Genomic DNA, 26,226 nt, shown 5'->3' on the forward strand with positions numbered 1-26,226 from the left:
TGCAGTGCAATTTGCAGCTGAAACTGTGCTCACTTAATCTATCAATTCTGGAAAAAAACACCTTGTTTATTTTTGAGATATAATTGTCAATTTTAAGACAAACATACTTATTCAACCATGCTGTACGAGCTTCAGTTACTTTGCTTGGGGTTTTTCCTGTATGTCCTTATGGACGTGGCTTCTGAATATGCTGGCCTGGGGGTCTCTCACCTCCCAACCCACACATCAGTCCATTCCCAAAAGGAAGAAAACATCAAATAAAACAACTCCAATCTACTCAAACCTTCCTCAGAAAAAAAATAGGCTGGAAGAGAGCTATCACAACGTACTAACTCATATACTGTGTTCATACCCCAAGGATTGGAATGAAGCATTGTCATATTTATTGCTTGCTTGCTGGGAGAAACTCTAAAATGAAGAGGCTTTCCCTTGCTGAATCACTATGGAAATTGCAAATCCACGGTCATTGATGCTAATCAAAGATATTTGACCAGAATAGAAAAATGGTGAAGTATTCATTCAAACTGAGGAATAATGTTATGAAAGTGACAGGAGCAGCTCAGGAGAATCTATAATATACACAAGGCCACCTGAAATGCTGCTGCAACCATAATGCCGGACACAGTGAGTACCCTAGTTCTGCTGAAGAGGGATGTAACGAATTGCAGGCCCAGCTGACACATACATACGGAGTGATGGAATGATTGAGATAGATTATGTGGTCAAGGTATCCAATTGGCCACACTAATGATTTTATCATATGAATACTTTAAAACTTTACCGCACCTTCAAAAAAATAAAAAAACTTATATTTATATAGCACTTTCCATGACCACTGGGCATTGAAAAGTTTCTCACAGCCAATTAAATACTTTTATAAGTTGCGGATTGGAGGAAAACATGTCGAGCATTTTGTTCAACTCTAATATGATAATGGCCAAAGAATCCATTTTTAGTGATATTGGTTGAGGAATAAATATTTCTCAGGACACTGGGATATCTCCATTGCCCTTCTTTGAAGTACAGTAAGTCCTTATGTAAATTTGCAGTTGTGTTCCTGAAAATTGTGACTTTAAGTGAAACAATTTTAAGTGAATCATAAGTTCCCAGAGGAATCAATGCTCAAACCAGAGGTAAGTTTCTTCAGACATTTCTTGCCCAGAAAAAAATATACTGTACACGTGCAGTACTGTGCATTCCTAGCTGAAATAACTTGCAAATTAAAATAAATGACTAAATATAAAATAAATATTGTATCCATTCAAATTACCTAACACTCATCAGTCTCGTTTTCTTCTTAGACAGTTCCTTGGGATCGAGGATGAATTGCTTCTGGTTCGATGGGTTCTGAGATGGCCTGTAAGTCCAATGTGCGATCTGCAGATTCTGCCACATGTGGGCAGGTATGGCTTGGAGAGTCAGATGAGTTGTTTGGAGGTTTTGCACTCTCTCCACTGCCTTGACTTCACCTCTGCATGTTCCCGATGAAGTCCCTCTGTGTTTGATGCCTTCCCAAATTAACCTTCTCCCATTTTGGTCAGTCACGATGGGCTGCATTTTACATGCCTGTTTTTGGCAGGAGGGCACGTAAAATAGGGTGGGTGGTGGTTGCCTACCCCACCATCTTTCCACCCACCCCTGAGTTCACCCCCGTAATAAGGGGGTATGGGTGGATGCCGAAATCGGCATCCTACCTGCCATTTAAATCGGTAATCAATGGCCAAATAGGCTGGTTACCAAACCAGTTGACCCTGATAATGCGCTACCCATGCCATAAAGTGTTTGGCATGGGCAGTCGGGCAGGAGTGGGCAACACAATTTTAAAAATAATTTCTTCAGAGGGCGGGAAGGAAGGTGGGGTGCGGTTCTATCTTAAGGGGCTGTCCTTTGTGGATTTGGGGTGGCCTAATAAGATGGAATCCTCCCTTTCTTCTTACCCATCGCAGTCTTAAACTCCCCCAACCCCCCAGCCACACCCCCACCTGCACCCCTCCTTGACCTGCCCAAACTGACCCTGCCCAAGACCCTGGAATCACCTCGTTCTGGGATCCACGTCCTTCTTCCTCCTCCTCCTCTTGCAGCCTTGGCAGCAGTCACAAACGCGCTCTTGGCACTGCTGCGGCTGATGGAGCTGCCAGCCAATCTGATTGGCCAGCAGCTCTAGTCGGTAGGACTTCCGTCCAGTGAACTTAGCCCTTGTTAAACCCGCTCACAGCGCGTTACGGCTGCGGGGTGGACTGGCGCAGAGCGGGTTGGCTCCACGCTGCCTTTGCTTTTGGTTGGTGGGAGGGAGTGGGTGGTGAGCCATTTGTCCCCCAGCACCAGCCCCATGAGTTAGTGGAGATGTTTGACCTCTGCAGGTATGCTTTGAGGATATCCCTAAAATGGTGGTGGCTTTCAGTGATTAGCAGCTTGATTCTGGGCTCTCTACCTGGTTTTAAAATGGCCCCTCTGCCCCACCGGCTGGAGAGTTAAACAAGGGCCAGGCTTGGGGCTCTAAAGTGAATCAGAAAACTACAGAGTCAGCCTTCTGAAGGATAGGCATGGCACTCTGTTTTTTTCACCCAAACAAGCCCTGGGACAAGGAAAACAATTTTACCGCGAGAGCTACCTCAGGGAACTGAAGAATTTTGAATCCAAAAATAAAGAAAATGAAATTCTGAAAAAAATGTCCCCACATAGGACTCACTCACCTGGACATATAGGGCAGATCTTTACAACCTTTTTTGAGCAAGGGCATAATGTTTGCAATTCTCCAGGCACAGAATCACACAGAATCACAGAATCACAGTGCAGAAGAGGCTCTTCGGCCCATCGAGTCTGCACCGACATGTGAGAAACACCTGACCTACCTACCTAATCCCATTTACCAGCACTTGGCCCATAGCCTTGAATGTTATGACGTGCCAAGTTCTCAGCCAGGTACTTTTTAAAGGATGTGAGGCAATCCGCCTCCACACCCTCCCAGGCAGCGCGTTCCAGACCAATACCACCCTCTGGGTAAAAAAGCTTTTCCTCACATCCCCCCTAAACCTCCTGCCCCTCACCTTGAACTTATGCCCCCTCATGACTGACCCTTCAATGAAGGGGAACAGCTGCTCCCTATCCACCCTGTCCATGCCCCTCATAATCGTGTACACCTCGATCAGGTCGCCCCTCAGTCTTCTCTGCTCCAACGAAAACAACCCAAGTCTATCCAAACTCTCTTCATAACTTAAATGTTTCATCCCAGGCAACATCCTGGTGAATCTCCTCTGCACCCCCTCCAGTGCAATCATATCCTTCCTATAATGTGGCAACCAAAACTGCACACAGTACTCCAGTTGTGGCCTCACCAAGGTTCTATACAACTCCAACATGACCTCCCTACTTTTGTAATCTATGCCTCAATTGATAAAGGCAAGTGTCCCATATGCCTTTTTCACCACCTCACTAACATGCCCCCCCCCCGCCTTCAGACACACACGCCAAGGTCCCTTTGTTCCTCAGAACTTCCTAGAGTCCTCTGGCACCTCCCCTGAATCCAGGGAACATTGAAAGATTACTGCCAGTGCCTCTGCAATTTCCACCCTCACTTCCTTCAATATTCTTGGATGCATCTCATCCGGTCCCAGTGCCTTATCAACTTTAAGTTCCGACAGTCTATCCAATACCTCCTCCTTATTTATTTTAAACCCTTCTAGTGACTGAGTTTCCTCCTCTGAATAGAATACTTTGGGGTTTCCTTTTATGTTAGCTGCCAGTCTTTTTTCATAATCCCTCTTTGCTTCTCGTGTTTGCTTTTTCACATCCCTTCTGAACCTTCTGTATTCAGCTTGGTTCTTAATTGTATTTGCTACCTGACATTCTATCCTGGCCTTACTCCAACTTTAACCAAAACCATACGAGTGCCATCATCATCTCTAGGTTCACCTTCTAAAATGTTCTATTTGTCTGTCTCCATACCTGATACAGTCCTTTGACTTTGACTTGGTGTATAAATCCCCATCCATTTACTGCACCTCCTGTGGCACAATATTAACTCTCTTGGCCTTAGCCTCTGGAACACTCTCCTTAATTCCCTCTGCCTCTCTACCTCCTTCAATTCAGTTATAAGCTCCTCAAATCCCATTGTCCTGAACAAGTACTTGCTCAATTCTTCTATCCCTCACATTAAGGTTTAGTGTCCATTTGTTTCCTCCTTTTGTGAAGCACTTTGAGATCATAAAACTTTGGTGCCTGGTAGGCAGGTGCCCTGTGATGATGTACCCTTGCAGGAAATCATCTCCTGTAAGGAAAGATCATTTAGAAAGCCACAGGCTGCAGTTCTTCAAATGACAGCCCTGAGGAGAGGAGAGAAGAGACAAATTTGATTTATTCATGAGAATGTAAAAACACTGAAATTCAGCACAAATAAATTCACTACATTTCATTTGGTGATGAAATCAAGTCGATGGAATTTAGGCCGGAATTTTCCGTGCCCGCTGATGTTGGGTGTGTTCGGTGGTGTGAGCGGACAATATGGCGAGAAGGCCAAAAATCTGTTTCACGACATCCTGAAACCAGTTTGCGATCGTCCACTCTGCCTGCTGATGGTGGGCCGTGTTTCCTGCCATTGGGTGTTGGGAACCTCATTGTAATACATCTGCATGTCATTATAAGGCGAGCCCGCCAGAATCGTACACTCACCACTGGATCATCCGCCCATGTCGGTGTGATTGCACGCTGGCGTGTTTCACAACAGCATATAGAAGTGTGCACTTGGAGGGAAACTCGGAGGTGAGTACACAGTAACGTTGCAGAGCACACACCTGGGTCACCTGTTGGACTTCACGGTTCAGGCATGTTAGGGGGTGGGGACAAGGGCTGCCTTGCGGGTGAGGCACGTTGGTGGGGGAGAGAGGGTAAAGGCTGCCATGTGGCTGAGGTGGCTTTGTCAGGGGGGTGGCGAGTGTTGCTCTATGGTTGAGATGCCTTGGGGGAGCTGACAAGGGCTGCCCTGTGGCTAAGGTGACTTGGGGGGCCGGGGGGGGGGGGGGGGGGGGTGGGGAGGGGGGGTGGAAAGGGCTGGTCTGCGGTTGAGGCGCATTGGAGGGTGGAGGGAACAAGGGCTGCCCTGCGGTTGAAGGTAGTGCACAAGCACATGTGGGTTGTGGGGCGGGGGGTATGGGGCTGGGTGAGGGAAGCGGCCAGACATTAGGGAAATCTTGTATAAAGTGACCACTCCCCTGCAGCTGAGACAGTTCAGGTGCAGCAACATTGATATGATTGGAGTCGGGCCTCTAGCTTCTCTGCTTGCTCAAGTAAGGCAGAAACATCAAAGTGCCACCAAGTGCTCCAGAGCTTTTCCCCTCAGGCAGACTGCACAGTCATGAGCATTTTAGTGGACTGCAGAACAGTTGGATGACTAGGCACGTTGTACAATTTCCACGCTAAAGCTGGCCATGGAGCAGTCACTGGTGGACGTGCTCACAGCCCCTTGCAATGTCATCCTCCCAGTTTGGACCAGTCTCCCCAATGGTTCAACCTAACAGTGCAGCCTTGCAGTGCGGGTTAGGAGAATGCCTGTGCCTGAGCTGAGAGCACAGCATGCAGTCCAATTTGGTCGGGTGGAGTGGGGTGGAGGTGGGTGGGATTTCGGGCAGCCATGCAGTGCACTAATCTCTGGCCAACCAAGTGGTGGCCAGCAATCTCCAGAGTGCATTAAGGGGCCTTCAGACTTAACCAAGACAGGTTCTTAGTACACCCATGCTAACCCATGGGTCTCTCTCTTTCATCCTGCAGGAGGAGTACATCAGGATCCTGAAGCCTGGTGACCTATCTGAATGCCTCGTGGCTAACAGAGAGTGGAGACAAGGGAGAAGAGAGTGAATGAGGCACCTGGCTGTGCACAGGGAGGAGCAGCACCCTCAGGAAGAAGGGGCGGCTGGGGCTCCCACACACACCACCAAAGAGTCACAGCGAGCTGTCGCTGGTTGGCGCCTAGCTAGATCCAGGTTCTATAGACAAAACCTTTCATTCTTGCAGATGAACAAAAGCCAGTGTCGCCGAAGATTGTGCATGTCTAGGGAACTGGTCACTCACATCTGCCAACTACTGCAGGATTTGGTGCCACGAGGACATGGAGGGCATCCACTGCCAGTGGCTGTGAAAGCAACCGCAGCGCACAATTTCTACACCAGTGGTTCCTTTCAGGGCTCCACAGGTAGCCTCTGTGGGATATCACAAGCCTCCACCTACAATTACATCCATGAAATCACAGATGCCACACAACTTTGTGCATTTCATCCAGGGTCAGGAAAACCAGGATGCAAGAGCGATTGGATTTGCCCAGATTTCAGGTTTCCCACAGGTGCAGGGTGCCATCAACTGCACTCACGTAGTGCTCAGATCTCAGTTATAACACACGACCAACTATGTCAAGTGCAAGGGATTCCATTCTCTAAATGTGCATCTGGTGTCTGACCATGACAAATGCATCCTACAGGTGTGCACACAGTTTCCAGGGATTGTCCACAACTCCTACATTCTCGGTCGGTTCAAAAGATCCCTGAAGTCTTCCAGGGTCCGTAGAAGCTGCAGGGATGACTCCTTGAGGACAAGGGCTACCTACAGAGGCCGTGGCTGATGAGGCCTGTGCGGTGGCCTCAGACTGCAGCGGAGAGAAGTTATAACGAGGCTCACACTGCAACTCACAACTTGGTGGAGCAGACCATTGGGATGCTGAAAATGAGGTTACGGTGCCTAGACCGGTCTGGTGGAGCCTGGCAGTATGGTCCACAAAGGGTGTCACGCATTGTCATTCTCTGCTGCACCCTTTATAACCTGGCGCTGCAACAGGGAGAGGAGCTGGTTGAGGAGGAAATGGAGGAGCTATATGTGTACTCCGATGAGGAGGAGGACAACGGGGATGAGTATGAGGAGGTTCGCGAAGGCAACATTGATGGGGATGAGGCCGTCACACTGGCCAAATGAGGCAAGCACACTTGGGAGGCCCTCATAGCTACTAGATTTGTGGAGGATGATGACGACATGCAGTGAGGAGACACCACAAGATCCTCACGTTGCATCTAGGAACGTTTGACTCCAATCGGGCTTATGGCAATGAATATATACCCATTGTAATAAGGCTTCTGTCATGGAGATGCAGTGAAGGCCCTGATAGTTACTTGATTGCAGGAGGATGATGAAGATATGCAGTGGGGACACTTCACATAGCCTCTGAGAATGCCTGACTTCTGTCTGGCCAAGGGCAGCTCATTTGCACTCTGTGATCAGGGTCATATCATAGAGACACAGCCATGAAACTTTAGAAACTCTGATCCTTTGTTTGCCTTCAGCACCTGACCCCTTCAGGGGCACAGCGCAACTGCTCACAGATGCTGACGAGATGGGGGCCAGTCCCACCTTAAAGGTGCTGAGAGCACACAGAGAGAATGATGGAACTCCGTAGCGTCTGCCCACGACATTCTGGCAACAATGAGCAGCACCATCGAGGTGCAGGCATCAGTAATGTGTCCAGGGAATGTAAGGCTGGACCACCACTTTGGTCTGAAGGCTGCACAAAGCACAAGGAAGAGGTCCTGGAATGAGACACCTGCCTTTATCTTGTGGAGAAAGGTATCACATCCAAGTGACACGAACACTGCTCATCAGAGCAAGGAGCCATAGGCAGGGAGACATTCTTGGGAGTTTATTGACAATAGTGAATAGTATGTAGAAGTGATTAACACCCGTGCCCAGGCAGTGCAATGACATCTTCTTAACTTTCCTAACCCCGCCGCTACGTTTTGGTGCTCCCCAGGCATCCACAGCAGAGGTGGAGGCAGCCTGATGACTGCTAAGCCCTGTCTTTGGTGACCTTGGTGGGCGTCCACTGGAGGGCTGAGACCTGGAGGGCCTCGGCTTGCTTTCGGGGTCCTGCTGTGTGGCAGTGGCACCCTCCTCGAGCTGTGGAGCTGGAGCTGCCGAGGTCACAGGAAGAGGGGATTTGGATGGGCTGGACACTCCCGAAGTCACCTGGGTGGATGGCCCCGGGGGGTAACCTGCTGATCCTCCTCCCTATGGGTGCCCAAGGGCCTTGGCTGACTCCTTGAGGAGATGGGGTAGCTGGAGATTGATTGCGCTGACCTGCACCCCTCTCATGTACATACTGTTGGAGGCCAACAATGGCATCAGCGATGGAGTTGAGCCCGCGCAGCAGCTCAGGAGCAACATCCTGGACTAAGGTCTCCATGGCAGCCGCCATCCTACCAGTGTTGACTTCCGTGCATTGACATGCTGGCATTATCACCTCAGCCTGAAGGCGGATGAACTCCTGCATTGTGCCTTGCAAACTGAGGAGTGCAGTGGACATACCTTCCTTATGTTCTCGAGCTTGCCTTTGCAGCTCCAGCAACTGTGCAAGTCTGAGTCCAGAGCCTCGTGATCTGACTTGGACTCAGCAAATTTCTGGCCTCCAGTAGTCCTCCGAGTGCCGGACACCTGGGAAGTCCTGCCTCCGTCTGCTGTGGATCAGACAGTGCGATGTGCTCACCAGGTTGTGATCCCGAGGTTACTCTAAAGCTAGGTCCCACCGAGGTGTGTGTCTCTGCGCTGGCGGAGGGTGTGGGTGAGCGCTGTGACGGGACTTCATGGAGGGTGCCTCCAGTTCCTCTTCAGAGGTTTCTTCGGGGCTTGATTGGAGGCCCTGGGTTGTGGACTCCGTCGGCTGTTTCCCAGGTGTGTCTGCGAAAGCAAGGAGAGATAATCAGTGCATGGCAGTGGCCTGTGAAACAGGATACATCACTCACAGGATGGTTGTGTGATAGATGTTGCCATGCTGGATCCTCACTTGGTAGGGCACCACCGACCTCACCATCAGCACAGGACTGGTCCAGATTCTCACCGGCCAGCTGGATGGCTCTATTTTCAAAGTCCGTGAGGACCTTGATTTCAGGTATTCCTCCACCGGCTTGCAACCTCTCCCTCTTGTTGTGTGCCAGCTTGCCCTGCATGAATAGAGATGGAGAGAGTGCAAGCAGGATGCCTGCCAGGCCAGATGATAAGTATTCCTGGCATGTGTGGGTGATGAGTGATCCCATGGACAGGATGAGGACAATGAAAGTGTGAGAGTGAATGATGATGATGTCCCTTGAACCGGCAGTGAGTGAAGGCCCTGTGGGTGTGCGACGGGTTTGTGAGTGTGTGAGTTGACAGTGATGAGAAGAGTGACTTACCCTGGTGGAATGGAGCAGATCATTCATCCTCTTGCGGCACTGGGTGGCTGTCCTCTTTTGAAGGACGTTGGTGCTGACCACCACTGCCACCAACTCCCAAGCCGGATTAGTGAGGTTGCTGCCCATCCCATGGACAGAATGGGGGTAAAGGACATCACGGCGAACCTCCACTGCGTCCAAAAGGCATTCCAGGGATGTGTAATTGAACCTGGGGGTTGCAGTCTTTTTGCCTTTCAGGGCCATGTCTTCTTTGCAGCAGTTGTGGGTTGGAAGCACTGAGATGTGTGCGTGCAGCTGGACTTTAAATATGGTGCCCGGCGTGCTGAAGCAGGGAGGTGATGGCGTGGTGGGCGAATGAGAGCCCCCTGCCTTGGAAACAGTGTGTTCCCCGGGAATGCATAATCAATGCAGCAGGTTTGGGATGATACAGCGTGAAAAGCCACCATTGCAGCCAGCAGGTAAAACAATGTTTTACCCACCTGCTACCACATTTAGTGCAAATATTGGATGATTCCACCCCTGGCCTTTTCAGAGATGGAGGTCGCAGACATCTAATGTTGTCACAATGCATCAATGAAATCTGTATCTTGCCATCTCCAATGCTTAGGTTCGTTGATATGCTACTTATAGCCGTGACCTTGTCAGCTCCAGATGACAACTGCACAATCCAGGCCTCTTCCTCTCCCTTCTATTTTGAGCTCTATGCTCTTGAAAGGGAGCACAACAGACCTACAAGCATTTGTCAGGCATTTGTGCATCCAATGAATACTTGCAGTGGGGTAAGTTGAATAACATGGGGCCACCTTGCATAAGGATTGGGATGATTGGCAGTGGTGGATGGAGAAAATGAGAGTTGAGGAAACATATAGAAAGGGAACAATATGCAATATGGGCAAGTGGGAAGCAGAGGTGGCACATGTTGGCATGAGCGGTGCATGGGGAGCGTATGGGGGCTGAAGGTTGTTTTTGGCTTTACTGCTTTTTTTTACAAATGGGATGAAGAGCCTTTTAAACAGCCCACTTCAGCACCTGTCAGCCCTTGTGGCTACCTCCAAACTCTTTCCAGAGGCGACGGGCCTGACTGTAGTTAGCACCCGACCCCTCCCCCCACAGAATGGAAAACCGGCCATTTGGGGCACTTTCTCCTGATTCAGGAGCAAAAATTCAGCCCTTTGTGTTAAGGACTGACCCACTCATCTCCGTTTCCTTGAAAAAAATGCTGCTCCCTTGATGTGGGAACTGGTGACATCGGTGTGTTATGTTCAGCCAAGCCACTGCGGGACATGAATGAAAACGCATTCAATCAGTCTAACATTTGAAATTGCATTGCCCCAAATGTAACATGGAAACAATCTGATGTCTCCAACCAGGAGACAATTAATCAGCATTCTAAAGATTCTAAAGGCTTCTGGAGTTAATTCTTTGCAAGCAAAATCTAACCTTTCTAGAAATGCCATGATATCAATTAAAATAAAATTATTTTAATGACAAATAGGTAGTCCCAAATGCTATATGTGTCACCTTACAACAATTCAGTTTCATCACTGAAATTATCACAAATATGCTGAATAGTTTCAATGAAAGCAAAACATTGTGATTAAGACAGTTAAAGTGAAGCCAATGACCAACATAATATTATATACTCACAATACATAATTATAATTATACTTACAAGATTATTAAATTCCTTTAAAAGTAGGATATTTTTCACAAAAACACTGTTCGTGCAACCTTGACATATTAAACTCCAGAAGTCTTGTATAATAGGAGATCACATCATATATCCTGACATCTTTAACAACCGCATTTTGGCTTACCAGTCAGAGACGCTGAAAATCTCTCTTTCTATTTTAAAAATGACCCTGTTCCTGTTATAACAATCCTACTGGTATTGTGAATGTTAATTATGTTTTGTGACATGTGATGTCTCAATATTTCAGACTTTTGGTCCTCAGAGTGTGGCACACTTTTACTCTCCATTATATCAGGGAAGCACATTTACTTACAAAGATACTTGTAGGTAAAGCCAGGTATAATTGATTTCAGAACTGAAATTTATGAAATACCACTTGTAGTTAACAGTTCATTTTCAAGCTGTGTTATCTTAGCTCGAAACATTGTCACAACAGGCCACGTCACATCTGGTGATTGCAAACATCTGCAGCCTTCCAGATGCTAGTTGCTGGACAAGCTAATCCTGCAGTTATGCATTATCTGTGGCTCTAAGTCACCACAGCCTTAATTTCTTTTACCTCTGGTTCCTTCCAGGGCATCAGGAGAGAAAATGCATGGATCTCGCAGTCCACTGCATAAGGCAGGTGACAGATGAATTGTTGCCAGAGTTAGGAGTTACATACACTTTCTCTGTGATGACAATAGGCAAAATGTGTGGGCACTTGGATTCACCTCTCTGGCTGGATTCCCACAGGTACAAGGTACCATCAATTGCACACATATGGCAAACAGAGCACAACCAGGAGTTTATAAGCAGCAGCGGATTTTTTTCCCATTAATGTGCAGCTGGTGTAAAATTACAAGAAACAGTATATGCAGATATATACCAGATTTTCTGGGAGTTGCAATGATATCTTCATACTGCTGCAGCCCAACATGCCAGATGTTTTTGTCCCTGGAAGCAGATTAAAGTTCTGGTTTGTAGGAAACAAGGTGTACTCCTTCGAACTTGGCTCATGACACCTGTAAGGAACTTTACCAATGAGGTGCTACAGTGATAGCCACAGAACCACCAGTTATTTCACAGAGCCAGCCATAAGAAGATTAAAGATGTGTTTTCAGGTGTCTGGACAGGTCTGGAGACGTCCTTCAGTTCTCACTAACACGCCCTGCACAACACCACGCAGCAGAGAGGAATATAGGTGGGGAAGGATCATCATCCATCTTCAGATGAGGAGGAGATTGAAGAGGAGGGATAGAAGGAGGGATATGAAGATGGAACACCCATCACTAGACTGGTCACATACATTGCTATCCAGATGCTCTAAGAATGCAAAGGTTCAGCTATTGGTGACTCACACAGAAAAGCATCACAAATGAAATTGTCTGGCCCACTCCCACCACATACACCAACTCCCTCCCTCTCCTCCCTATACAAAAACAGTCCTTCAATGACACATCCACACATCGTGCAGCCATCCAATGAGCTCCATCATGTATTGAACTTCATTGCGAAACAAGTGAAAACGCAAGTTGAAACTTAGGATGCAATAATGGGCAACACGAGGAAGTGCTAAACACAAAATTTTGTGTGTCCTTATAAGGAGAGGAAACTTCATTTTGTCTAATAATCATCTGCATATCATTGGTGAATTACAATAGCTTTCTCCTGTACTTATGTGGTTCATTCCATGCTTTGTGCAGAAGTAGAGGCAGGCTGCTCATTTTCCTGACCTAACTACTGAGATGCTTTTGGCCCATGATCTCTGAGTTTTGAAATGTCTGAAGGCCCTGCCAAGGACTGTTCCAAAATCAGCTATCACAAGATGAGGCAACATGTTGGGTACCGGCTGGGGCTGGGATGAGGGTGGCAGTGCAATGGGTGATGTGAGAACACTTTGAGTGGAGATCCCGCTTCCATATCCCATTTTGCCATTATCCCTCTCCTGGGCAGGGTGCCACATCACTCATACCACTCTGCTTCAGACCAGCTTGGTGAAATTCAGTCATGTGTTGTAAGATGACAGATAGGGTATCTGTCATCTTGTTTAAGGTGGCAGACAAGTTGGCATCCAAAGCCTGTACAACCGTGGTCATGCCATGCAAATATATGTTTGAGAGTTATGCTTGAAGCTCCATGTAGGTGGCCGCTCTTTTTCCCCATGTTCAATTATAATTGTAGATTCCAAGCCACTGACTTGACCTCCAGTTTCATGCAATCCCACTCAACCTGTGCACGGCAGCTGCCTTGAGATTAACATCGGGGCTAATGGTAGTCATGGAAGAGTTTTGGTACAGGACTGAATTGACTGGGCCATTATTAATACTGTGACAAACTGGCAATTGTATTTTAATATAGACATTGCTTTTTCAATAAATAGTATTCAATAATTCCCAAACTTTACAGTTTACAACACAGTTTTTATTATTTTAGGTTAAATTTTGTACAACTTTAAACACATCACACTTAAGGGCAGTGGTAATTTTTGCCTTGACATTATGCAAAATGGGAGATGCAAGAACATGAGAAATCACAGAATAGTGCAGAATAGGAAGCCATTCAGCCCTTCAAACCTGTACCTGCCTTTTCAAAGAGCAATCCAGTTAGTCCTGTGTCCCTGCTCTTTCCCACATCCCTGCAAGCTTTCTCCACATATTTATCCAATTCCCTTTTGAAGGCCATTATTAAATCTGAATCCACCACTCGACCAAGCAACATATTCCAAATATAATTAACCACCTTAAACCTATGTCCTCTTTTTAACCACCTCTTCAGCTATTGGAAACAGTTCCTCTTTGTTTACTCTAGCTAAACCTTTTTATGAATTCAAACACCTCTATCAAATCTCCCCTTAGCCTTCTCTGTTCAAAGGAAAAATCCCCTTCTTCTCTTGTCTTTCCATGTTACTGTAATCCCTGGAATCATTCTTGTAAATCTCTTTTGTACCCTCTCCAAAGCCTTTTGTCCTTCCTAAAGTGTGGTGCCTTGAACAGCACACATATTCCAGCTGGATCTGTACTAGTTCTTCATATAGGTTTAGCATAACTCCTAGCTTTTGTACTCTAGGCTTCTAATTATAAAGCTTAGGATCCCACATGCTGATGCACAAACATCCTGAGGTCTCTCTGAACTTGCACCCCACTTTAATATTCTACCTTAGTGACAAATCATACATTGATGGATGAAGAGAAGGTACTTAAAAGGTTGACAGTTCTCAGAGCAGAAAAGTGAATGGGCTGTATCCTAGTAAATGAAGAGAGCAAGGGTGTAAATAATGGAAGCTCTAGCACAATTTTTCAATCTTCCTTAGATATGGGAATGGTGCCAGAGGTCAGCAGGGTTGCAAATGTTATAACTCCGTTCAAAAACATGTGAGAAGGAGAAACTCTGTAACTATAGACCAGTCAGCCAAACATTGGTTTTGAGAAACCTTTCTAGGCAGAAGTCCATGACAAAGTTATTTGTTACTTAGAAAGACATGGATTAATAAATGACACCATCATGGATTTGTTAAGGGCAATTGTGTCTGACAAACTTGATTGAGTCCTTTGATGAAATCATAGTAAATGTGTGAGATGAAGGTAGTGCAGTTGTGCATCTGGAATTACAAAAGCAGTTTGCTAAACTACCAAATAACTGGCTTATTTGCAAAATTGAAGCCCATGGGATTAAAAGAGCAGAGGTGTGCGGTCACAATGCTTGCTAAGGGACAGGAAACAGCGAATAGTGCTGGTTGTCTTCAGACTGGAGGGTAGTATATAGTGGTATCTTCCAGGGGTCAGCATTAGGATTACTGTTCTTTTTGATATATCTCAATGTCTGGAGCTGGTTATGTGTAAACACTATAATTTCAAAGTTTTGCAGATTATACAAAACTCAGAAATGTAGCAGCCAGTGAGGAAGATAGCATGAGACTTCAGGAAGACATAAACAGACTTAAAATGAACAAAAACATGGCAGAAAAAACTTAATGCAGAGAAACCTGAAGTGACACATATGGTAGGAAGAACAAGGAGAGGCAATATAAACTAAATGCTACAATTTTAATGGTGGTGTCAGAAACGAGACCTGTGATTTAAGTACATAAATCTTTGAATGTGGCAGGACAAGTGGATAAGGCTGTTACTAAACTTTTATAAATAAAGGTATAGAATACTCAAGCAAGGAAGTTATGCTAAACCTTAACACTGGTTAAGCCTCAGCTGAAGTGTTGAATCCATTTCTGAGCAACACATTTTAGGAGGGATGTCAAGGACTTGGTAGAGTGCAGAGATGCCCTGAACAAATCCGCAGGGTTTAGTCTTTTTGAATTAGTCTATGGTTATGAAGTAACGGACCACTAAATTTGATTCAGGAGAAACTAATGGGCCAAAGTTCAGAAACTACTCTCCTGGATTATGTGGCAAAATTCAGAGAAAGATTCAACAGAGCATGTGAAGTATCTAAGGAACATTTAAAGGTATCACAACAGGTGATAAAAACAAGTGCAGATAAGAAGGCAAAAATTTTGTTGCTGGAGAAGAAGTGTGAGTCTTGTTGCCAGTGTTAGGCGAACCATTAAAGACAAAGTTTAGTGAGCCTTACCAGATTGAAAAGAGACTGAGTGAAGTAAATTATTTAATAAATACACTAGATAGAAGAAAGAACCCGAGGGTGTGTCATGTAAATAAACTTAAAAAGTACTTTGACAGGGAAGATAACCAAAAGGAGGTATGAATAGTGACAGATAAGGAAGAGGAGGTAGAAATGAAGGACCCTGAAATTGACTTTCCTCTAATTAAATTGGACAATGAGGGAGTTCTTAAAAATTTAAATGTGATACTGGGTTACCTTCCAGACAAGTGTCAAAGTGATTTGGAAAAGCTAATGCAGCCATACAAAGCCATTTGAGGGGATAAGCCAGGGAAAACAAATTTGGCCTTGCATGATGTAGATGTGGGGGATTCAGTCGCAATAAGGCAACATCCTCATAGATTAAATCCAGTAAAATTTGCTCAATTGCAAAAATAAATTGAATAGATGCTTCAGAATGACATCATTGAGGGTGGAATCATCCCAGATTTGCACTAAGTGCGGTAGAGGGCAGGTAAAACAATGTTTTATCAGTCAGCCGCAATGATGGCTTTTCACGCCATATCACCCTAAACCCACTGCATTAATTATGCATTCCTGGGAAACATGCCTTTTCCAGGTGGGCGGTTCTCATTCGCCCGCCACATCATCATCTCACCGCCTCATCATGTCGGGCACCATATTTAAATTCCAGCTGCACGCACACCTCTCAGTGCTTCCAGCCCACGACCACTGCATGGAAGACAGAATGGCCCCGAAAGACAAAAAGACAGCAGCCCCCAGGTTTAGTGACGCATCCCTCAAGCGCCTTTTGGATGCCGTGGAGGCCTGATGTGATGTCTTCTACCTTGGCTCTAGCCACAGGAGGGGCAGCGGCATCATCAATCCAGCATGGGAGGAGGTGGCAGTGGTGGTCTCGGCCAATGCCCTGCAAAAGAGGATAGCTACTGAGTGCCGCTACAGGATGAATGGTCTCATCCGTTCCTCCAAGGTAGTTCACTCTTCTCATCACTCTCCTCTCACAAACCCATCGGACATCCACAGGAATCTCATACCTCAAGGGACAACACCACTAACTCTCATACATACCCTCACGTCTCCATCAGGCTCATACCCTCTTTAGCTAGCGTCCTCACGAAACAAACCATACAAACATTCTACGCAGTGCCATGTGTCCTGCTCACACTCTCTCCATTTGCTTTCATGCAGGAGAAGCTGCTGACATCAGCAGGAAGAGGTTCCAGACTGGGGGTGGAGTGGCCCACATTAGGCCCCTCATTCTCTTTGAGGAGTGTGCCCTTGCGCTGACTGATGAGGACATGGACCATGCCTGCGATGGCAGTGAGGTCAGCGGCAAACATCCTCCTGAGGATCCTGCACCACATTATCTCTCTCTCAATGCAAATGTGAGTGCTCTCTCTCCTGTTTTTGACTGTGCTGCCATGCACTAATAATCTCTACTTTTGTTCACGGGGAGCTCTGTCAAGTGACTGACACCCTCAGCCAGCCAGTCCCTCACCTCCATCCAGGCCCCCACCTCCAGCCAAGAGGACACCTCCTGCCAAGAGGACACCTCCTCCATCAAAGAGCTGGAAATAAGCAGCCTGGAAGACCCGTCACAGTGCTTACCCACACCCTGCACCTGTGCAGAGACACACACCTCAGTGGAACCTGGATCTAAAGCAGGCTCGGATTCACAATCTGCTGGTCACTGCACGGACACATGTCAGCAGCAGCAGGAGGCAGGTTCGTGCGAGCTCCCTGGCACTTGGAGGACTGTAAGCATCTGTGAGGTCTGAGTCAGATGATGAGCCTCTAGGTTTGGCCTTCCAACTCATCCTGGAGAGTCAGCAGAAGGCATGGGAACATCACGCAGAGCTGTTGGAAGCCCTCAACAGAGTGGCACGCGAGCCAGAGGAGTGCATTCAGCTGCTCTCTGATGAAGTGGTGCCCACTTGTGCCTGTATGGAAGCCTCCATGGGGAGGATGGAGGACGCCATGGAGTCCCTGGTCAATCAGAATGCGGAGATGTGTGCAGACCTGCGCTCCATCGCGGGACCCGTGGGTGAGTTCCTGCAGTGGCAACTTGAGAGGGAAACAGGGCACCTCAACATCCCTCCAAGTGTGCCTTCTCCTCAAGGAGTCAGGCTGGGGCCTCCCAGGCACCCAAAGGGAGGAGGAGCAACGGCTGGACAGCCCTGGGTCATCCACTCAGGAATCTCAGAGGCTGTCCTCTCGCACCACATTCCCTTTGCCTGTGAGCCCCTCAACCTTGCCCTCTGTCACCGCAGAGGGAGCAGCTGACCAATGAGTGATTCTGGAGGGAGAAGTGTGTGTGTGGTAAGGCCCTTCGAGCCTCGTGCAAGCACTCTCCCATGCACGTGGATCCTTCATGTGTCACACTCACCTCAATGTCCTGAACATTTTGAATGCTGCCTGCTGGGGATCGCTTTCAGTTGTCCATCTGAGCTGACCTGCATCTCCGCCCACCCATTGATCACACTGCCATGCAGCAGCTGATCTCACCCACCATGACTCTCATTTCACTTTTGATTTGGACAGCATGGTCTGGATTCATTTATTCGTCAGCTCCCCCATCTTTTCCCCTCCCAAAGTCACCCATTTCCTTTCCCCCAACACAGTTGACTTGCCTGGTATCACCTTCCACCTCCCATTTGTGACATACCAGCCACAACCCTTTTCTTTTGTGGATGCCCAGGTGAATGTGCACGTTCCCTTCCTTCCCGAAAATCCCACCCCCATCCACATTCACCTCCCCGACCTCCTCCTACCCACCCCCAGGGTCCGTTCTGCTTCCGAGGCCCCACCAACCACCTTCTACCACCAGCATCGAACCCTCACCCTCCCACCCTACCGCCTCACTCTGCCCTTGGTCATGCTCAGCATTCCCTCATAGCATGCCCACCCTCAGATCACTCCCCAGGAGGCAGTCTTGGGCCCATCAGACCCCTCCTTTGCACATTCACCTGGACATACACCCCTCTGGACCCCTTACCCACCCTCAGATTGCCTTCCTCCTGGACCCCTTCCCGCCTTCCCGCCTTCCCCTCTTCAGACACCTTTCCTCCTGAAATCCTTCCCTTCTCTGGACACCTTCGGTGCCCCCCACCCCCCGCACCCCCCCACCCACCCACCCCTCCCCCCTCCAGAACCCCTTCCCCCCGGAACCCTTTCCCCCCCCCAACTTAGTCCTCCCACCCCCCCAAACTCCCCCCTCACCCCCCGCTTGCTCCATCCCCATTCCTGATTCCCTCAGACACCCTTACTTCTTCCACCGCCCTTAGTCCTCTCCCCCCCGACTCCTCCCTCCAGCCTGACTTCTTCCCCCTTCCTGACTCGCTCAGACATGCTCACTTCTTCTTCCAGCTTTACTCCTTCCCCCTTCCTGACTCCTTCCTCCACCCTTACTTCTTCCTTCACCCCTACTCCTTCCCCTCTCCACACTCCTTCCTTGCCCCAGACTCCCTCCCCGCTCTGCACTCCTCCCCCCAACCCCCCGACTCCCTCCCCTCTCCGCACTTCTTCCTACCCCCAGACTCCCTCCCCTCCCTGCACTCCTTGCTCCCCCTGGAACCCTTCCCCTTTCTGCACTCCTTCCTCCCTCTGAACTCCTTCCCTTACACCTTTCACCCCAGTTGCCATCTTCTCCCTCATCAACCCGTCCTCTTCCTGTACTCTATCACCCCTGTGACACCTTCATTCCCTCCCCTCCAAACCTCACCCTCCCAACACCTTCATTCCCCCTTCAACCTCAGCACCCCCAATACCTTCAGTCCCCCCTTCCTGCCTCACCCCCTCCCCCCCGTGACACCTCTTCCTCTCCCAGTCGATCCCAGACCTCCTCTCCCATCCCTTGACCATCATCTGTTATGAGCATCGACGGTAACTTTCCAACTTCCATGAGCTGCTTCGCAGCAGAGCCACGTTCATGAGAATCCACCCAGCATACCATGGACCCTCCTTGGATGTCCGCAATGTGAGAAAGGCCCTGGCATTAATTCTGGACTTCTACATGTCGTTTTGTCAAGACATGTCCTGCACCGGCGTATTTACCTGCTGACGTTTGTGGACAATTCAGCCAGGGGGGCGGGGATGAGTCCAGTGGGCTAGCCTTATAATGATATGCTGATGTATTACAATGAGGTTCCCGACGTTCGATGGTGGGGAAGCTGGCCTGCCATCGACGAGCTGATTGGACAATTTCAAACTGGTTTCACGACCTTGTGAAACCAATTTTTGGTCTTCTTGCTATATTGTCCGCTCACACCACCAAACAGCAGGCACAGATGATTCTGCTATAAAAACAAAAAACTGCGGATGCTGGAAATCCAAAACAAAAACAGAAATACCTGGAAAAACTCAGCAGGTCTGGCAGCATCGGCGGAGAAGAACAAAGTTGACGTTTCGAGTCCTCATGACCCTTCAACAGAACAAATGATTCTGCCCAGACTCTAGTTGCAGTAACTGGAGTTTACCCATCGTGATGGTACCGAAACTAGACAGAACAAAAAGACTGTGTGTGGACTATTGAAAAGTGAACGCAGTGACAAAAGCAGATGCATATCCTAGTTGGAAGATTGTATTGAGAAAGTGAGACAATCAATCAGAGTTTATCACAAAGGTTGACTTGCTGCGAGAACATTGGTAAGTACCCTTATCAGAAAGAGCGAAAGAGATATCAGTTCAAAGCTATGCCATTTGGTATGAAGAATGCACCAGCAAAATTTCAGAGACTGGCAAACAAAGTAATTGCAGGACTGAGCAAATGTGTTGTTTATATTGACGACTTGGGAGGAGCATTTACAACATCTGAAAGAACTGTTTGATTGACTGCAAGAAGCTAATTTGGTGCAGAACTTGGCTAAGTTTGAATTTTAGAAAGCATAAGTTAAAAACAGTGTTGACTACTATGCCAGTTTTGGCAGCACCTAGCTATGCCAAGCAGCTTAAGTTGGTAATTGATGCAAGTGATCTGGGTATTGGTGCTGTGTTGTTACAAGAAGATGAAACAGGAATTGAAAAGCTGGTACAATATTTTGCATGGAAGCTGAATGTACATCAGAAAAGGTACTCCGCCATCGAAAAAGAGATTCTAGGTCTGGTGTTATCGTTGCAGCATTTTGAGGGTTGTGTTGCAAGCAATTCTTCAGAAACAATTGTTTATACAAACCACAATCCTTTAAAATTTCTGGAAAAACTTTGAAACTGGAATGCCAGACTGTTGAAATGGAGTTTATTACTGCAACAGTTTAATTTACAGATTATACATGTGGCTGGATGAGAAAATGTAATTGCAAATGCATTGCCAAGAGTTTAAAGTTCAAAGGAAATTAGACATTTGAAACATGGAAAATGGACTAAAATGACCTGTTAGATTTAAGGTAAGAGGTAGAAGGCTAAGAGGGGAGTTGAGATTTTTTTTCATTCAGAGGGTGGTGGGAGTCTGGAACTCATTGCCTGAAAGAATGGTTGAATCAGAAACTCTCGTAACATTTAAGAAGTATTTAGATGTTCACTTGCGTTGCCATAGCTTCCAGGGCTATGGGCTCAACGCTGGAAAATGGGATTACTGTAGTCAGACCTTTGTTGACTGGCGCAGAAATCATGGGCCGAATGGCCTCCTTCTGTGCTGTAGATGTTTATGAGTCTATGTTGATACAAAGAACTTGTGTATATTGTCATGTAAAGGCATGTACCTGGCAGTGTATTGGTTTTGATAATATAACTATAGATAAGTATAGTAAATAAGGTGAAATGGGTTGAGAAAATTAAGCCATCTTTTAGAATTATGATGGTTCATTTTTCCATAAGAACTGAAATGTGAAAAGAATATATTTTTTTCCAATATTACAGTTGGATACTGTGAAGCAGGCATGGCTTCTGGGGCTGTGTGTATGTTGTGTGCGGTGACTAATTTAATAAGATTGTAAGATTGGACCTTCAGACTGCCAGGATTAAATCATCAAAGGGTTAGGTGTAAAGCAGGCATTTTGAAAAGGAAATGGACAAGCTAAGATGGAATACCAGTAGATACAGCATGAATAGGAATTTTCACTAGGAGATAAATGAGGAGTGAATTTTTAGCTATCGAATTTTAGAGAATTCAAAGGAAGATTTACAACTGGCAAGGATCATCCATAAATAAAGCAAAGTTATTCAGTTTATTTTTCCCCGAAAGTAGTGGCCATAAAGACAACATGAAAGATTTTAGATTCTGGGAAAGGTAACTTCCAAAGTACAGTTAGGAAGAATAGATAAAGATGAAAGGGAAGAAATATATTTAAGGAAAGATTGAAAGCTGTATGAGGTGTGTGGCCGTGTGATCTTGAAGAGAGTCTTGTGCGAGCAGTCCCGTGAAGAAGCAGCTTCTGAGAAGTGTCTGCTTCATCCAGAAAGCAAAGTTTTGTTATAAGCCTTGGATTTCCATTGCCGCTTGAGAGGGAGAGAGAAGCTTGTGAAATACCTCCCTTATAGCAACAGTGGTGCCTTGTGGTAATATTACTGGATGTTCTATAGCTTAAGAAATCTATAGGGACTGTTGCCTTCAAAAGGGTGTATATATCTGAGTCTAGCTAAGTAGAAATCTTTTGAGAAATGTTATAAGACTAAATTAACTGTGTAACTGTAATCTTGCTTGTTTATGTTTTCTTTTCATTTGTTAATAAACGTTTTAATTTAATACTTAAAATCTCCAAAAAGTGGTAGCATTATCTTTATACCTGTCTTCAGTACACATACCTTCTCATAATAAGTACAAATTACAAAGCCAGTGTGATAGCTTGACCAAGTTTCCCTTTGGGATTTGGTCAGTCCAGCAAATACCACCTGTCATATAATAAGAGCAAGCCAGTTGGACTAATTGCATGGCTTCACAGCAGGTGGAATGGTCTGCCTGAAGGCAATTCTGTTAAGTTGGTGAGATGCTATGAGGGCTCAGCTACCCTATTATTCATGACAGGTAGATTATTGATCTGTTCCATCCTATATTTCATCAAATTTTCAAGTCAGTGATGACAGTGGGAGGCCCATCCTTGTTTATTTCAATATACCACAAGAACTACAGATTTTAGAGCTTTTGTAATTCAGTCAAAATGTGGGCTTCACTGGCTGGGCCAGCATTTAATGCCCATTCTCAATTGTCCTTAGAAAGGTGGCACTGAGCAGCCTTCTTGAACTACTGCAGTCCATGCGGTGTAAGTGCACCCACAGTGCTGTTAGGGAGGGGGTTCCAGGATTTTGACCCAGCAACAGTGAAGGAACAATGATATATTTCCAAGTCAGAATGGTGAGTGGCTTGGAGGGGAACTTCCAGGTGGCGGTGTTCCCATGTATCTGCTGCCCTTGTCTTTCTAGATCATAGTGGTCATGGGTTTGGAAGGTGCTGTCTAAGGAGACTTGGTGTGTTTCTGCAGTGCATCTTGTAGATGGTACGCTCTGCTGCCACTGTTTGTCGGTGGGGAGGGAGTGAATGTTTGTAGATGTGGTGCTAATCAGGCAGGCTGCTTTGCCCTGGATGGTGTCAAGCTTCTTGAGAGTTGTTGGAGCTGCACTCATCCAGGCAAGTGGAGAGTATTCCATCACGCTCCTGACTTATGCCTTGTAAATGGTGGATAGGCTTTTGGGAGTTGGGAGGTGAGTTAATTGCTGCAGGATTCATAGCTTCTCTCCTGATCTTGTAGCCATGGTATTTATATGGCTAGTCCAGTCAGTTTCTGGTCAAATGGTAACACCCATGTGTTGATAGTAGGCGATTCAGTAATGGTAATGCCATTGAATGTCAAGGGGTGATGGTTAGATTCTCTCATGTTGGAGATGGTTATTATTTGGCACTTGTGTGGCACAAATGTTACTTTCCACTTGTCCACCCAAGCCTGGATGTTGTCCAGGTCTTGCTGTATTTGGACATGGACTGCTTCAGTATCTGGGGAATCACAAACGCTGCTGAACATTATGCAATCATCAGCAACCACCCCCACTTCTAGCTTTATGATGGAAGGAAGTTCTTTGATGAAGCAGCTGAAGATGGACACTGCCCTGAAGAACTCATGCAGTGATATCCTGGAAATGAGATGATTGACCTCCAACAACCACCACCATCTTCCTTTGTGCTAGGTATGACTTCAACCAGTGGAGAGCTTTCCCCCCATATTCCCACTGACTCCAGTTTTACTAGGGCTCCTTGATGCCACACTTGGTCAAATGAAGCCTTGACGTCAAGGGCAGCCGCCCTCACCTTACCTTGGGAGTTCAGCTATTTTGTCCATGTTTGAACCAAAGCTGAGGTCAGGAGCTGATTGTCCCTGCCGGAATCCAAACTGAGCATCAGTAAGCAGGTCAATGCTTAGCAAGTGCCACTTGATAGCACTATTTTTGACTCCTTCCATCACTTTGCTGATGATTGAGAGTAGACTAATGGGGTCGTAATTGGTTAGTTTGGATTTGTCCTGCTTTTTGTGTACAGGGCATACTTGGGCAATTTTTCACATTGTTGGGTAGATGCCAGTGTTGTAGCTGCAATGGAACGGCTTGGAAGGGACGTGGCAAATTCTGGAGCACAAATCTTCAGTACAATTGCTGCGATATTGCCAGGGCCCATAACCTTTGCAATACCTAGTGCCTTCTGCCGTTTCTTGATATCATGTGGAGTGAATTGAATTGGCTGGAGACTGGCATCTCTGATACTGGGGACCTCTTGAAGATCATCTACTTGGCATTTCTAGCTGAAAATTGTTGCAAATGTTTCAGTTTTATCTTTTGCATTGACGTGCTGGGCTCCCCCATCACTGAGGATGGCGATATTTGCGGAGCCTCCTCCTCCAGTGAGTTGTTTAATTGTCCACCACCATTCACGGCTGGATGTGGCAGGACTGCAGAGCTTAGACCTGATCCGTTGGTTGTAGGATTGCTTAGCTCTGTCTATCACTTGCTGCTTATACTGTTTGGCATGAAAGTAGTCCTTTGTTGTAGCTTCACCAGGTTGCCACCTCATTTTTAGGAATGCCTGATGCTGCTCCTGGCATGCCCTCCTGCACTCTTTGTTGAACCAGGGTTGGTTGACCCCCTGGCTTGGTGGTAATGGTAGAGTGGGGGATATGCCGGGCCATGAAGTTATAGATTGTAGTTGAGTATAATTCTGCTGCTGTTGATGGCCCACAGCACCTAATTGTTGCCCAGTCTTGGATTGCTAGATCTGTTCGAAAACTATCCCATTTAGCACATAACATGATGGAGGGTAATGTCAATGTGAAGACAGGACTTGGTCTCCACAAGGACTGTGTGGTGGTCACTCCTATCAATACTTTCATGGACAGATGCATTTGCGGCAGGCAGGTTGCTGAGGATGAGCTCCAGTATGTTTTTCCCTCTGGCTGGTGCCCTCACCTCCTGCCGCAGACCCAGTCCAGCAGCAATGCCCTTTAGGACTTGACCAGCTTGGTCAGTAGTGGTGCTACCAAGCCACTCTTGGTGATGGACATTGAAGGCCCCCAACCAGAGTACATTCTGCACCCTTGCCACCTTCAGTGCTTTCTCCAAGTGGTGTAAACATGGAAGAGTACTGATTCACAGCTGTGGGTGGGCGGTACATAGTAATCAGCAGGAAGTTCCCTTGCTCACAGTTGACTGGTGCCATGAGATTTCATGGTGTCCGGAGTCAATGTTGAAGACTCTCAGGGCAACTCCCTCCCGACTGTATACCACTATGCCGCCACCTCTGCTTGTCTGTCCTGCCAGTGGCACTGAACATACCAGGGATGGTATTGGTCTGTGACACAGCTCTCTAAGGAGGACTTGTGAAGGATTGACAGGGCTGAGTTTTCCATTGTCATTTCCTGTGCCTAGGTTGATACAGGGTGGTCCAACCGGTTTCATTCCTTTGAGACTCTTGAGCGGTTGGATACAACTGTGACGCTTGCTAGGCCATTTCATAGGGCGTTCAAGAGTCAACCACATTGCTTTGGGTCTGGAGTCATATGTAGGCCAGACCAGGTAAGGACAGCAGATTTCCTTCCCTAAGGGGCATTAGTGAACCAGATGGGTTTTTACAACAATCAACATTGGTTTCATGGTCATAATTAGACTTTTAATTCCAGATTTTTATTGGATTCAAATTCCACCATCTGCCATTCAAACTTGGGTTTCTGGATTACTAGTCCAGTGACAATACCACTACGCCACCGCCATTATGTTTTCTCTTTTATGTCCATTTGATATGGTTTTGAATGCAGATCACCATGAACTCAATGGAATTACATGGCGGCTTTGTTGCAATTTAACTCCTGAGTCTGCTGAAATGAAGTGATCTGAGATGACCTCCTTTCCTCCTTGAGCTTTACACTGAATGTAACGTACATAATTTATTGCTGGTGAACCCGAGCGCTGCTTCATCTTTGGTTTGCTTTGGTTTAGTTTTTAAAATTTTACTTTAGTTCACTCCAGATCTATGTAACAAATCCATATTCTAGTTTATCAGTAGAACTTCTTTCCCCCATATCCACAACATTTCCCACCATCAGTCTTGCTGATTCCCACTGACTGCTGAAAGCTTTATTATTACTCCGTACTCAAATTTTCCCACATGCTTTTTGTCAGCCTCCCAACCCACATCTAATATAACCACTAATGTATCCAAATTCTGCCTCCCACCTTTTGCCTTGCATCAAGTACAGCTTGCCCATGCTTTCTGAATTCCATTGGTTTCCCTTTCCCCCAATGCATATTGTTCAAATTCCCCATTCTTATTTACATGTCCCTCAAAATCTG

The sequence above is a fragment of the Cetorhinus maximus genome, chromosome 10 (assembly GCF_964194155.1).
Source record: "Cetorhinus maximus chromosome 10, sCetMax3.hap1.1, whole genome shotgun sequence".
In the NCBI taxonomy this organism is placed as follows: Eukaryota; Metazoa; Chordata; class Chondrichthyes; order Lamniformes; family Cetorhinidae; genus Cetorhinus; species Cetorhinus maximus.